Here is a 13220-nt window from a genome sequence, read left to right as displayed (position 1 = left end):
ATCATAGTGTTTGAAAGCGGTCCAAATGATTTGTTGTCTGCCCCTCAAGGCCTTGATCTACAGTACAAGTTCAGGTAGGCTCTAATCTAGGAGCAGATAAGATACAGCAGAGTTCACTACTCCTCCAAATCACTCAGTTATCTCAGAGTTGTACAGCTTTTCTTCTGTTTCAGTTATATTTACTCACATACAAACAAACAAACAAACAGTGAAAGATTAACAGAGCAGATAAAAACAAGGTAAAAAGGTGTGCAGGTGAGGTTGTAAACTATATCTCCCAAAAAATAACAATATATACTCTGAGAAAATATATAAACGCAACATGCAACAATTTCAAACATTTTACTGAGTTACAGTTCATATAAGGAAATCAGTCAATTGAAATAAATTAATTGGGCCCTAATTTCTGGATTTCACATGACTGGGAATACAGATATGCATCTGTTGGTCCCAGATAAAAAGGTAGGTGTGTGGATCAGAGAACCAGTTATTATCTGGTGTAACCACTATTTGCGCAAGTAGCGCAACACATCTTCTTCACATAGAGTTGATCGGGCTGTTGATTGTGCCCTGTGGAATGTTGTCCCACTCCTCTTCAAAGGCTATGTGAAGTTGCTGGATATTTGCTGAAACTGGAACACACTGTCGTACACATCGATCCAGAGCATCCCAAACATGCCCAATGGGTGACATGTCTGGTGAGTATGCAGGCCATGGAAGAACTGGGACATTTTCAGCTTTCAGGAATTGTGTACAGATCCTTGCGACATGGTGCAAGGAATATGCTGAAATATGAGGTGATGGCAGCAGATGAATGGCACAACAATGGGCCTCAGAAACTCGTCACTGTATCTCTGCATTCAAATTGCCATCGATAAAACACAATTGTGCCCATTGTCCGTAGCTCATGCCTGCTCAAACCATAACCCCACCACCACCATGGGGCACTCTGTTCACAATGTTGACATCAGCAACCCAAACCCCCCCCGCCCTACGCTGTCTGCCATCTATCCCGTACAGTTGAAACCAGGATTCATCCGTGAAGAGCACACTTAAAATAAAATGTTTTTATTGAATATCCAAAACACAATATACTTGCAGTGAAGCCGCTCAGCAACTACATCATACCAGTCATCCAACAGACTCCCATTCAGAGCGACACACAGAAGCATCCAGGGTCAATGCCCTGCTCAAGGGCACGTCTCCCACCAGGCCAAAAAATGTGAACCCGAATCCTCCAAGATCCCCCCGAAAGTTCCCCAATAGCTCTGTCCCTCAACCATTTGAGACCCCTCCCACAGTCCCCACTAAAGAGAAAAAAGAAAAAGACAGAAGAAAACAGCTAACAACACTATTACATGTATGTGTGTGTTCTTGTATGTGTTTATTTGAATGAGAGTGTGTGTATATGCATGTGTACAAACGCCTGCACGGCATCAGCCTCAGACAAACCGGCATTAGCTGTAAAAACACTGTCCCTCAGTGTCATTCAAACATACTTTTTATTATGTTTTATTTTGACTTAAAAGAAAAACGTTTATCCTTGACCATCATTCTATCTCCCGCACACACAGAACCCCCCCCCCCCCCCCACTTGTCTCCAATTCCACATCCCAACCCTCAACCCATCCCATCTATCTCTGCTGGCCACCCTCTTCGGGTTTCTACGCAACACATATCTTTCAACTACGCTGTGATGTTTAACGTACAATTTCAATCTATCTAATCGAATATAATACACAGATTGCGAGTTGAAGATAAATACTTTTACTAAGAGTATTAGTATATTAGTAATTGACTGACCCGGTCTCTCCAGATCTCCCGACAGTACCCGGTCCTTCTGTAGCTCAGTTGGTAGAGCATGGCGCTTGTAATGCCAGGGTAGTGGGTTCGATTCCCGGGACCACCCATACGTAGAATGTATGCACACATGACTGTAAGTCGCTTTGGATAAAAGCGTCCGCTAAATGGCATATATTATTATTATTATTAGTACTATTTCTAGGGTCAATTTTAGATCAATGCTATGCATTTTCAGCCATTCCTGAACCTGAGACCAGAAACATTTTGTTGGTGGCAAGAATTCTATATAATAATTTTAGGTGAAAAGCACAAAGTCTTAAATCCTGTTTTGTTCAATATATCAACTCTGAAGAGCACACTTCTCCAACGTCTCAAGGGCCATAGAAGGTGAGCATTTGCCTACTGAAGTTGATACAACCCCGAACTGCAGTCAGGTCATTCTCCCTGGTGAAGACGACGAACACACAAATGAGCTTCCATGAGACGGTTTCTGACAATTCCTCTGTTGTGAAAACCTACAGTTTCATCTGCTGTCCGGGTGGCTGGTCTCAGACCATCCTGCTGGTGAAGAAGCTGAATGTGGAGTTCCTGGGCTAGCATGGTTACTTGTGGTCTGCGGTTGTGAGGCCCGGTTGGACGTACTGCCAAATTCCCTAAAATGACGTTGGAGGCGGCTTATGGTAGAGAAATGAACATTAAATTATCTGGCAACAGCTCTGGTGGACATTCCTGCAGTCAGCATTCAATTGCACGCTCTCTCAAAACTTGAAACATCTGTGGCGTTGTGTGAAAAAACTGCACAATTTAAAGGGGCCAATTATTTTCACCAGCACAAGGTGCATCTGTGTAATGCTCATGCTTTTTAATCAAATTCTTGATATGCCACATCTGTCAGGTGGATGGATTATCTTTGCAAATGAGAAATGCTCCCAAACAGGGATATAAACACATTTATGCACAACATTTCAGAGAAATAAGCCGAAACATTTCTAGGATATTTTTATTTCAGCTCATAAAACATGGGACCAGAACTTTACATGTTGTGTTTATATTCTTTATATAATCACTATGTAAAAACATTAGAAACACCTGTTCTTTCCATGACATTGACTGACCAGGTGAAAGCTATGATCCCTTATTGATGTCACTTGTTAAATCCACTTCTATCAGTGTAGATGACGGGGAGGAGACAGGTTAAAGAGGGGTTTCTAAGCCTTGAGAAAAGCTAGACATTGAGATATGTGTGCCATTCAGAGGGTGAATGGGCAAGGCAAATGATGTAAGTGCCAGTTTAAGTGTGTCAAGAACTGCAAAGCTACTGGGTTTTCCACACTCAACAGTTTCCTGTGTCTATCAGGAATGGTCCACCACGCAAAGGACATCCAGCCAACTTGACATAACTGTGGGAAGCATTGGAGTCAACATGGACCAGCATCCCTGTGGAACACTTTTGACACCTTGTAGAGTCCATGCCCTGACAAACTGAGGCTGTTCTGAGGGTAAAAGGGGTGCAACTCAATATTAGGAAGGTGTTCCTAGTGTTTTGTATACCCAGTGTACACAAAAAAGATTGCCTTAAATAGAGAGCGGCCTAGAGAGATGATGGGGATGAGGAGAGAGTGAGGGAGGGAGGGAAAAGAGAGAGGCTTGAGGTCTTTTCAAATATAGACACACACAAGCACACGAACCGAGTCAGAGTAATCAACATATTAGCTAGAGCTATCCCACTACACTGGCCGGGATCTGCAAAACTGTCTCCAAATTTAGTGGCCTGTGGCGCCCTCTGCTGTTTTAAATTCGGTAATATCAACACAGAAACACCTAACTGTCTATCATGTACAGTGATAATTGCATCTCTCATTTACACCACTAATTGGAAGAAACATGTCTATGTGTGTGCCCTCTCACCCCAGATCCTGTCATGGCAGGATGTTAATCCCTGATAAGTGCTGTGGTTGTGTGTGTGTAACTATATGAGGGAATATATATATGTTATATATATGTTATACCCACCCACAACGCCTAACCCCACATATGGCTCTATTTTATGGCTAACTGTATGTTCCTCTCACTTATTCTTCTGCTTTCTAAAAGACACAAGCAATTTAAGTACCTGCAATTAAGAGCCACCTCAGTAGAGAGAGGTTCTGCATCCCAAATGGCCCCCTATTTCCTATATAGCACAAGAGGTTTGTGGCATCTTAATTGTGGAGAATGGGCTCGTGGTAATGACAGGAGCAGAATAGGTAGAATGTTATCAAATACACCAAACATGGTTTTCATGTGTTTGATGAATTACATTCGCTCCGTTCCAGCCATTATTATGAGCCGTCCTCCCCTCAGCAGCCTCCATCCATTGACTGGATTTAGGGAATATGGTGACATTTGGGATGCAACCAGAGAGAAAGCTATAGCCAGGCAGGCAGCAACACATAACAGTGCACCGTGTTGTGTTATAGAAAATGCTGTGGGAATGTTGGCTGAGCGTTATGGCTGAGGTAAAAACTGTGTTGCTTATGTAAATCTATGAGAAATTGATTTGTGTGTGTAGTGGCAGGTATGATATTTTTGTGCATATGTTGAGGTCTGTATGTGTGAAGTATGTATTCTTGTGGAAGGATGTGGTTATTTATACACCCATTATTTTGGAATTGACTCCAATTCAACTCATGAGCTGAAATTCAAATTGAATTGGCCACACCCTACAGGATGTAGATTTGAGTTTGTGACAGGAATTTAATTCAGTACAATTCCAAGAAATTCCACTCATTCATAGAACATGAGTTTCATTGAATCTGACAGGTCACACTTCCAGACACCAAAGAATATATCACATTTCTCTGGAAAACTTACTGCTTCGAATAGCCAATTATATTTCCACCAAACATGTTAATTGTTTTGTCTTTTTGCAGGGTTAAACTAATGCATTCAAATGCATGTAGTATTTTCCCCATTTTCAAACATATTTAAGTGATTAATGAAATACAGTATAATAACTATTCACACACATGTTTTGTTTTCCTTGTTCAATCATTTTAAGTTTGTCCTGAAAATCAATTGTTTCAACAATATTTTGTATGCATGTATATAACATGTTTGATGTTTTATGTATAATATGTATATTTGCATAAACTACACTAGAATAGAAGGGCATTTGAATTTAACTGAATTCAATTCTATTTAATTTCTTTCAAATTCAAATTGCAATTCTGAAACCTGTTTACTACTAAATTTCAAGAATTGAATTAGAATTGAAGTCATTGTCAATTTAATTCTGAATTGATCCCAACCCTAGTGTGTGTGCGTGTGTGTGTTTGTGTACGGGTGAGGTTCTGTAGCGCTGCTCTGCTGTGTGCTGTGCGGCTCTGACAGTGATGTATGGGTAATTTAAAAAGTCGTTCTTTTCCGTGGAGCGGTCTGCTGGCAGCCCAGCCAACCGCAGCCCATTCCCTCTACAGCAGAGAAACCTCATCTACATCTAACACACACACACACACACACACACACACACACACACACACACACACACACACACACACACACACACACACACACACACACACACACACACACACACACACACACACACACACACACACACACACACACACACACACACACACAGAGAGCTATGTATAGTTTATTTTTACTACAATCATAAGGATAACCTCTTATTTAGACATCTAATATTATGTGTTTGTTTAGGTTGTTAGCAGTATAGAGGTTTTCCCATGTGACCACCGAGATGTCCATTTGACGGGTGGTCAGAGAAGATGTCACCCTGCAAGCCCTATAAATGTTTTTGGAGATTTAGTAGACCAGGCAATTACATAAATGGGATGTTACATCAATGTTTTTACTGTACGATGACACGGTTATGGGGACAGGAGGAGGTAGGATTAAACACTGAATGAACAGGATAGAGGGAAAGCTGAGTGAATTATTGTGAAAGAGAGAAAGAGACATGGAACAGAAGAGCGAGAGCAAGGGGGAGATAGTTTAGCTGAAGTTAGGAGAGAGGAAAACAGACAGAGTAAAGGACCATGTCTCAGGGCTCTCTCCTCTCTGAGTCTGGGGAGATGAAGATGTCAGAGCAGAGCTAGGACACACAAACACAAACACATCATCTTTAGTCTTTACATGAACGGGCCCTAGGCAGGCCGAGGTAAGGGTGGAGAGGTATGTATGTGTACATGTGTGTTTATGCATGTGTTTAGGTTTAGGTGTGTGTGTGTGTGTTTGTTGAAGTACAGTGCATGTTTATTCAAGTGTGTATGTGTGAGTGTGTGTTGACTATCAGTCATTGGTGTCAAGGAGAGAGAGAGAGCCAGTAAAGGTTGGTCTGCATGAATCAAGAGCAGAACAGGGCACACAGATTGATGAGGGGCCAATGCATGGTTACACAATCTCACCCAGGGAGGGGTGTGTGTGGTCCTGTGTGTGTGCGTGCATGCATGCGTGTGTGAGTATGAGGGGGTCAAACACCTCTTACCTCTGCCTATGATTGAATACAATTATAAAATCTGACATAGTTGACATTGATGGATGACATGTTTCATCAGCAGAGTAGGGAGGAAAACCCCCTGAACACCATTTCCCAGCAGCACCTCTGAAAGATCACAACATTTCTCTCACTCTCGCTCGGTCCATCTCTGGCTCTCTCTTTCGCTTTCTCTGTCTCTCTCTCTCACTCAGCCATAGCCCAACCTTTCCTTCTGACAGGCTAGGAGGCGGTTTAACAGTATTGCTGAAATCCATACAGAACTGTGTGATATCGGTATGAAACATGGACATTGACCACAGTCTACTCTGTGTGAGTTGTCTATTAAATACTGTAGCAGCTGGTTTTCACTTCATTAAATCTGTGAGAGGGAAAACCTGCGGGCTAGCACGGAGAGAGACAGAGAGAGAGGCTTTTATATTAGTAAACTGTGATATTAGTATTTAACCAGCACAGACTTTCTCAGTATAATAGTTTTGAGTGGGAATGTGAGCTCAACTGCAGCCCCCGCAATCTACTCCTATTGTTCAGATTCCGTCCAAGACGTTCCCATGAATGATGTTTTTCATTAAGTGTGTGTGTTTTGTTTTGTTTACTAGAATAGGTATGTGAATGTTATAGTGAGTGCACATCAGGTAATGTGAGGGTGTAACATCAATGTTTTTACTGTACGATTACACTGTTGTGGGGACAGGAGGAGGAGGAACGAGGGGATGGAGACTGGAGAGAGAGACAGAGAGAGAAGGTAAATGGATAGAATTAAACACTGAATGAATGGGATAGAGGGAGGGAAAAGGTGAGTGAATTATTGTGAAAGAGAGAAAGAGACATATGGAACAGAAGAGGGAGTACAAGGGGGAGATAGTTAACCTGAAGGTAGGAGAGAGGAAAACAGACAGAGGTCCATGTCTCAGGGCTCCCTCTCTCCTCTCCTCTCCTCTCCTCTCCTCTCCTCTCCTCTCCTTTCCTTTCCTTTCCTCTACTTCATAGATCTGTGGGGGTGGGGTTTGTGTGGTGTCTGTGTGTGTAAGGGTTGTATTGGAGCCTGTGCAGGTTGCTCCATTGGGGAAGGGTGGCACCACTGAACCTGATAGTAGCCTCCAGTATTTAAGCTACAATAGTTTGTGTCAGGGGGCTAGGGTTAGTCTGTTATATCTGGAGTATTTCTCCTGTCTATCCAGTGTCCTGTGCGAATTTAAGTATGCTCTCTCTAATTCTTTCTATTGTTTCTCTGTATTTTTCTCTTTCTTTCATTCTTTCTTTATCTCGGAGGACCTGAGCTCTAGGACCATGTCTCAGGACTACCTGGCCTGATGACTCCTTGCTGTCCCCAGTCCACCGGGTCGTGCTGCTGCTCCAGTTTCAACTGTTCTGCCTGTGGCTATAGAACCCTGACCTGTTCACTGGACGTGCTACCTGTCTCAGACCTGCTGTTTTCAACTCTCTAGAGACAGCAGGAGCGGTAGAGATACTCTGAATGATCGGCTATGAAAAGCCAACTGACATTTCCTCCTGAGGTGCTGACCTGTTGCACCGTCTACAGATTAGTACCCGCTGTGATTATTATTATTTGACCCTGCTGGTCATCTATGAACGTTTGAACATCTTGGCCATGTTCTGTTATAATCTCCACCCGGCACAGCCAGAAGAGGACTGGCCACCCCTCATAGCCTGGTTCCTTTCTAGGTTACTTCCTAGGTTCTGGTCTTTCTAGGGAGTTTTTCCTAGCCACCGTGCTTCTACACCTGCATTGCTTGCTGGTTGGGGGTTTAAGCTGGGTTTCTGTACAGCACTTCGTGACATCAGCTGATGTAAGAAGGGCTTTATAAATAAATTGTATTTAGATCTCTCTGTCTCAATTCAATTCAAGGGGCTTTATTAGCATGGGAAACAAAGCAAGTGAAATAGATAATAAACAAATGTGAAATAAATGATAAGAAATGAACAGTAAACTGTACACTCTTTCTAATCTCTCTCCGAGAGCTTGACAATGAGCCAGTGGCCCAAACAGAAACAGTCCAGCACATCAACCCAGTTGGAGCTGCTGCCTACTTGGCCAGGCCAGGAATCTCGCCTTGGTCCAATATCCACACTAGCATTCCCATTTATAAGCCTCATTTATACCTACGCAAGTATGCACCGGAAGAACTACACTGTAAAATAATATTTGTTGACTCAACTTTAAATAGTTTGTTACCCTGCTACCCAAGTCCAATCTACATTTCATGTTGAGTTAACTTCATCTTAAGTTACTTCAACCTAGTATAGTAAGTGAAATTTCCAAATGTGGATTGAAAGACTTGTTGAGTAAAACTTGATACTTTTAGTCAAATTTATTCAATGTGAGCACACTTGGAATTCAACCTCATCTGTGATCTGCTCTCACAAACTCTTAGTTGACGACAAGTAGAATTTCCTGCTAAGCTACCAGGTCTGTGGTCATGGCAGAGATTGGCCACAGATTTATTTTCAAGAGTACATTAAGCACTTTGCTAAAACACTGTAAAAAATGTGTTGCGTCACCTTAAACCATTTTGTTTCCCTGCTACCGTAAAATGTTAATTCAAGTCCAATCCGGGTTTCGTGTTAATTTAACTTTTAATTTATTGTAATTTCACAATACACTACCGGCTACTGGTTGTAGTGAAAATATGGTAAATACAGTTGAAGTCGGAAGTTTACATACACTTAGGTTGGAGTCATTAAAACTCATTTTTTTAACCACTCCACACATTTCCTGTCACCAAACTATAGTTTTGGCAAGTGAAGTTATGGATGAGTCATTTCTCCAACAATTGTTTCCAGACAGATTATTTCACTTATAATTCACTGTATCACAATTCCAGTGGGTCAGAAGTTTACATACACTAAGTTGACTGTGCCTTTAAACAGCTTGGAAAATTCCAGAAAATGATGTCATGGCTTTAGAAGCATCTGATAGGCTAATTGACATAATTTGAGTCAATTGGAGGTGTTCTTGTGGATGTATTTCAAGGCCTACCTTCAAACTCAGTGCCTCTTTGCTTGACATCATGGGAAAATCAGAAGAAATCAGCTGAGACCAAGAAAATGGTAAACTTCTACAAGTCTGGTTCGTCCTTGGGAGCAATTTCCAAATGCCTGAAGGTACCACGTTCCTTTGTACAAACAATAGTACGCAAGTATAAACACCATGTGACCACGCAGTCATCTTACCGCTCAGGAAGGAGACACGTTCTCTCTCTTAGACATGAACATACTTTGATGCGAAAAGTGCAAATCAATCCCAGAACAACAGCAAAGGACCTTGTGAAGATGCTGGCGAAAACGGGTACAAAAGTATCTATATCCACAGTGAAACGAGTCCTATATCGACATAACCTGAATGGCCAATCAGCAAGGAAGAAGCCACGGCTCCAAAACTGACTATGGTTTGCAACTGCACATGGGGACAAAGATCGTACTTAAAAAAAAATGTCCTCAGGTCTGAGGAAACAAAAATAGAACTATTTGACCATAATGACCATTGTTATGTTTTTCCCAACAGTGAAGCACAGGGGTGGAAGCATCATGTTGTGGAGGTGCTTTGCTGCAGGAGGTACTGGTGCACTTGACAAAATAGATGGCTTCATGAGGGAGGAAAATTATGTGGATATATTGAAACAACATCTCAAGACATCAGTCAGGAAGTTAAAGCTTGGTCGCAAATCGGTCTTCCAAATGGACAATGACCCCAAGCATACTTCCAAATTTGTGGCAAAATGGCTTAAGGACAACAAAGTCAAGGTATTAGAGCGGCCATCACAAAGCCCTGACCTAAATCCTATAGAACATTTGTGGGCAGAACTGAAATGTGTGTGCGAGCAAGAAGGCCTACAAACCTGACTCAGTTAGACCTGCTCTGTCAGGAGGAATGGGCCAAAATTCACCCAACTCTCTACCTGAAACGTTTGACCCAAGTTAAACAACTTAAAGGCAATGCTACCAAATACTAATTGAGTGTATGTAAACTTCTGTCCCACTGGGAATGTGATGAAAGAAATAACAGCTGAAGTAAATCTTTCTCTATACTATTATTCTGACATTTCACATTCTTAAAATAAAGTAATGATTCTAACTGACCTAAGACAGGGAATTTATACTTGGATCAAATGTCGGGAATTGTGAAAATCTGAGTTTAAATGTATTTGGCTAAGGTGCATGTAAACTTCCGACTTCAACCGTATATAACATGTTTTTATTTTTATAAGCTAAATAATTGTATATTTTAAAGCTATATTTCTGTGTTATTGCTGTAAAAGGACAGTTTGGTGCTATAGTCTGATTACTTAGGACTCCACCTCACCTGGGTTTAAACACACAACCTCTTGGTTTCCAGCTACCTGAATGTCTTTTTATTTTATTTATTTATTTTATTTCATCTTTATTTAACCAGGTAGGCAAGTTAAGAACAAGTTCTCATTTACAATTGCGACCTGGCCAAGATAAAGCAAAGCAGTTCGACACATACAACGACACAGAGTTACACATGGAGTAAAACAAACATACAGTCAATAACACAGTATAAACAAGTCTATATACGATGTGAGCAAATGAGGTGAGATAAGGGAGGTAAAGGCAAAAAAAGGCCATGGCGGCAAAGTAAATACAATATAGCAAGTAAAACACTGGAATGGTATATTTGCAGTGGAAGAATGTGCAAAGTAGAAATAAAAATAATGGGGTGCAAAGGAGCAAAATAAATTAATTAAATACAGTAGGGAAAGAGGTAGTTGTTTGGGTTAAATTATAGGTGGGCTATGTACAGGTGCAGTAATCTGTGAGCTGCTCTGACAGTTGGTTCTTAAAGCTAGTGAGGGAGATAAGTGTTTCCAGTTTCAGAGATTTTTGTAGTTTGTTCCAGTCATTGGCAGCAGAGAACTGGAAGGATAGGCGGCCAAAGAAAGAATTGGTTTTGGGGGTGACAAGATAGATATACCTCCTGGAGCGTGTGCTACAGGTGGGAGATGCTATGGTGACCAGCGAGCTGAGATAAGGGGGGACTTTACCTAGCAGGGTCTTGTAGATGACATGGAGCCAGCAGGTTTGGCGACGAGTATGAAGCGAGGGCCAGCCAACGAGAGCGTACAGGTCGCAATGGTGGGTAGTATATGGGGCTTTGGTGACAAAACGGATTGCACTGTGATAGACTGCATCCAATTTGTTGAGTAGGCTATTGGAGGCTACTTTGTAATACACCACCAGGTCTGTGGGTTTGACAGAGATTGGCCAAATATGTATTGGCAAGATTACATTTCTGGACTTTTCTAAAAGTTGCCCAGAATTAAGTAAATAATTGTCTTATTATCTGACAACACCAACTTAAATATAGCAAAGGCTCAGGGACACGTTCAAGTTGTATTATTAGTCGTCTGTACAGCATACATATGGTTTACACCGTCCAATGAAAGGTTAGGAAATACTAAAATACACAAATACGAACATAGTCAATGGCTCAGTAGAAGAGAAGAAACATTTTAGCATAAATATATAAGTATTATTTATTATACAATATCTACACATGTATCAGAGAAAGGCTGATTGGGCGGCAAGTTGTGAAAAAAATTGTGAAATAATAAATAGTAACAATCTGGTATAAGCAATTGCCGTGTGTGTGGCATGAATATACATGTGTGTGTGTGTGTGTGTGCTAAGGTCCAGAGAGTCAGTGCAGGTGGTCCAGTAGTGTGATGGCTTGTAGATAGAAACTGTCTCTGAGCCTGTTGGTATCAGACCGCATGCCAAAGTTTTTCAGCTGCTTTAAGAAGTAGAGGCGCTGTTGAAATATAGCAGTGCTCAGGAACACTTTAAGTTACCTGGGATTTGACCTTGCAACTTCTTGGTTGGCAGTTAATAGATGTTTATGCAATGCCATCAGGTACATAAAATCGAGCACACTGCCATGTATTCACCATAGACAAACATTGGCATTAGATGGCCCGTATGGAAGAGCTCAGTGACTTTTAACATGGCACCGTCATAGGATGCCACCTTTCCAACAAGACAGTTTGTCAAATTTCTATATTGCTAGACTGCCCCGGTTAACTGTAAGTGCTGTTATTGTGAAGTGGAAATGTCTAAGAGCAACAACGGCTCAGCCTCAAAATGATATGCCACACAAGCTCACAGAATGTGACCGCCGAGTGCTGAAGCACGTAGTTCGTAAAAATCGTCTGTCCTCAGTTGCAACACTCACTACCAAGTTCCAAACTGCCTTCTGGAAGCAATGTCAGCACAAGAACTGTTAGTCGGAAACTTCATGAAATGGGTTTCCATGGCCGAGCAGCCACATACAAGCCTAAGAACACCATGCGCAAGGCCAACCATCGGATGGAGTGTTGTAAAGCTTGCTGTCATTGGACTCTGAAGAAGTAGAAATGTGTTCTCTGGAGTGATGAATCACACTTCACCATCTGGGGTTGTCGGATGCTTGGAGAATGCTACCTGGAATAATGGTTGGGGGCTGTTTTTCATTGTTCGGGCTAGGCCCCTTTGTTCCAGTGACGGGAAATTTTAACGCCACAGCATACAATGACATTCTAGACGATTCTGTGCTTTCAACTTTGTGGCAACAGTTTGGGAAAGGCCCTTTCCTGTCACAGCATGACAATGCCCCTGTGCACAAAGCAAGGACCATACAGTAATTATTTGTTGAGATTGGTGTGAAATAACTTGACTGGCCTGCACAGAGCCCTGACATTAACCCCATCGAACACCTTCGGGATGAATTGAACCGCCAACTGCGAGCCAGGCTTAATCGCCCAACATCAGTGTACCAATGCTCTTGTGGCTGAATGGAAGGAAGTCACAGCAGCAGTTCCAACATCTAGTGGAAAGCGTTCCCAGAAAAATGGAGGCAGATTTAGCAGCAAAGGCGGGACCAACTCCATATTAATGC

This window comes from Oncorhynchus gorbuscha, linkage group LG06, assembly GCF_021184085.1.
Source record: "Oncorhynchus gorbuscha isolate QuinsamMale2020 ecotype Even-year linkage group LG06, OgorEven_v1.0, whole genome shotgun sequence".
Lineage (NCBI taxonomy): Eukaryota > Metazoa > Chordata > Actinopteri > Salmoniformes > Salmonidae > Oncorhynchus > Oncorhynchus gorbuscha.
Note: the sequence above shows the minus strand (reverse complement) of the source record.